Raw genomic sequence first — 2,840 nt, 5'->3', positions numbered from 1 at the left:
CTGTTGAACTCTGGGTTCCACCCTGCTCCAAATTGGCATTTACCTGCTAAAAATGTTCCTGGCTTAATTTTCCTTTCTTAGTTTATGATGACTAATTCAGTAATGTGGACGTGATTTACCACATAATGGCTTATTATGCTATAACTAGTAAAATGTGCTAGGGGGCACATCAGAACAATTTTAACCTCCTGCCCTTTCTTCACTGCCAGGTGGTGTTTTAGAACAAGATTTGATATTTTGGTTGGTTTCTTTTCTTGGGTCGTGCTGGGTTGCTTTTTGTGGGGGGATTGTTGGTGGCTTTGCTTGAGAGCTGTGGGATTTTTGTGGGGGCTATGAGTTCAATAAACAGTGCTGCCCACCTCCCTGGCAAAGCCTCGTGCTTTTTTCTGGGCACTTGTTGCATGGGGCACTGCTGGTTGCGGTGGGAAATCTTTTCATGCAAAGGCCTGCAAGAGTGAACCTGCCTGCCTCCCTCTTACAAGTCTGGATTGGCATCAGGGGTCTATACTGCAGGCGTCCCAAATGGGCAGCCCCCCTGCCCAAGCCTGGTCCCGAAGCAGTTCTGCCCCCCACTTTTTCTGCACACTTGTTGCACCAGGCGCTGCGTGTGGGGTACACTTAGGGTTACACAAGGGTACACAAACGTTGTTGCTGCCCCCCCCCCCGCTTCCCTGTGTGTTGGCATCTGGGTATCATGTACCCAGGCTAAAGCCTGAATGGAAACATTACTACAGGAATTTTTATGTAAAACAGAAAGAATCCTGTGCCTCCTGTCATTTGCATCCTCCCATCAAAAAGCAGGACTTTTTCCAAAGCTGGGAACCAGCGTGGGGGTGGGCTGGGGTTCTTATTGAGGTTGATTAAGATTCTTTGGATACCAGGACAGCTTCCCCCAAAGTGGGGTTGGTGAGGGGGGCTGCAATCAGTCTACTTCAACTCCCCCTCCCCCACCTGGGATCACCACACAGTGACCAGCATGAGATAACACCCCCACCCCCGCAGGGCAGGGGCAGAGGAATTTTCTTATCACTTAGTCTATCTGCATGTCAATCTTTTCACTCCTGCAATGACAGATCATCATCACCTGCAGTCATAGCCCCCCAGCCTACAAACAGATCCCTTCAGTACTTGTTCCCCCTCCTGTCCTCTACCCCCCAAGCTTGTCCCCCTTCTCTGGTATGCCTGTTCCTTCTGAACCTAGTTCTGTCTCCAGCAGCGTGTCCCTACCCACCTTTGAACACCCTCTGCTTGCCATAGCTTTGCCTGACAGTCATACTGTTGCCTCTTTCTGGGAGTGCAGGGGGCTGCGGGTCAGAAGTGAGGGGTACCAGCTGGGCTGAAGGGGCAGGGGGCTGTAGGTAGGGAGTGATGTGCACCAGCTGGGCTGGGGGCGCGGCTGCAGATTAGCTAGGAATGAGAGGCGCCTGCAGGGCTGGTGGGGTGGGGAGCTTCAGGTTGGGAGTGAGAGACACAGGAAGGGCTGGAGGGGCAGTAGCTTGGCTGTAAAGCATGATAATGTCTTCTGTGTGATTGTTGTATATTGTGCCTCCTGTAGGACTGGCGAGGACCATTTCCCATCCTGCCTCAGACCATTACCTTAAGATTCCTCAACAGAACCTGTATAACCAGTTGAGTGACTCTGGCCGAATCCAGGGGTGGTGACCCCCTTTGAATTGATTTGTCTGCATTAACAGTATTCCAATGAAGCTGCTTTTTTGGCTGGGGCCTCGGGTGAGGGCACTGGCAGCGCTGGGATGGGGGGGGGCAAGGCTGTGGGTTGGGAGTAAGAGGCACCCCAAAGCATGACAAATCAATGATCACACTCTTTTTGAGTGAACATTTTTTTTTTATTTTCATACAGTCAGACATGGTTTCTAGGGCTGTGAGAAATTTTGATGGGTGTTTCATTTCAAAGTTATTTTGATGTGGGTCAACACAGTTGTATCCAGAGAGATGAGGAGATAGTACCAGGGTCTGCTACTGTGGTTGGTGTCAGGGGGAGCTATCCTGGCAATGAGGGAACTGGCTGGGTGACCAGTGGGGTCACCCTAAAACCACCACCCCAGCACGGCTGACAGATGTGGTGTGAAGCCTCTGGTCCAAGAGAGTCCCTCAGTGCTACAGAGGCATGGCATGGGGTAGCCTTAGCTCTGGGGTATAATAGCCACATATAACAGTACATGGGAATGGCAGATATGTGCCCAGCTTTGGAGTATAACAGCTGCATATAACAGTGTATGGGGAGGGCTGAGATTTACCCCAGAGCTGGGTGCAACAGCCACATATAACAGTTTAGTACAGGCCTCACAATACACTGCTGGGGCCCTTCACTCCTGATCTGCAGCCCCCTACCCTCCCAGGAACGGTGTGCAGCTTGGGTACTTTCTGACCCACCCCCCCGGCATGAAGCTGGGTAGCTTAGTGTGCAAACAGCACATGGAGGATCTTGGAGGTACTAGAGCCTGCAGCAGCAGCCCAGGCATTGATTGCTTAATTGTATAGTTTTTGCCTGACTTGGGTTCGATTCCCAGCTGGGGCACCAGAGGGTTAAGTTGCCTGCAAAAGGGAATCCCCACTGGGGAGGCGGGTTCCCCTCGCCTTTTTTACCCTAACCCACTGGGGTGTCTGTGCCTCAAATTTTGTGGGACCTCATATTTTGGGAAACCCTGCGTCTTATATTTTGTGAACCCTGTGCCCCAAGCCTGTTGTTGATTTGTCTCTATTATATGTGTACGTTCACCTAAAATCCCTTTGACTCCCCTCTGCTCCCATGGTTCCCCCCCACCCCAGGTGCCTGGAGGTGTGGTACCATTATCTCCCAGGGTCCCTTTGCCCCCCCC

Source organism: Alligator sinensis, unplaced genomic scaffold, assembly GCF_000455745.1.
Source record: "Alligator sinensis unplaced genomic scaffold, ASM45574v1 scaffold460_1, whole genome shotgun sequence".
Classification (NCBI taxonomy): domain Eukaryota; kingdom Metazoa; phylum Chordata; order Crocodylia; family Alligatoridae; genus Alligator; species Alligator sinensis.
The sequence above is the reverse complement of the archived record's forward strand: the minus strand, read 5'-3'. Positions refer to the sequence as shown.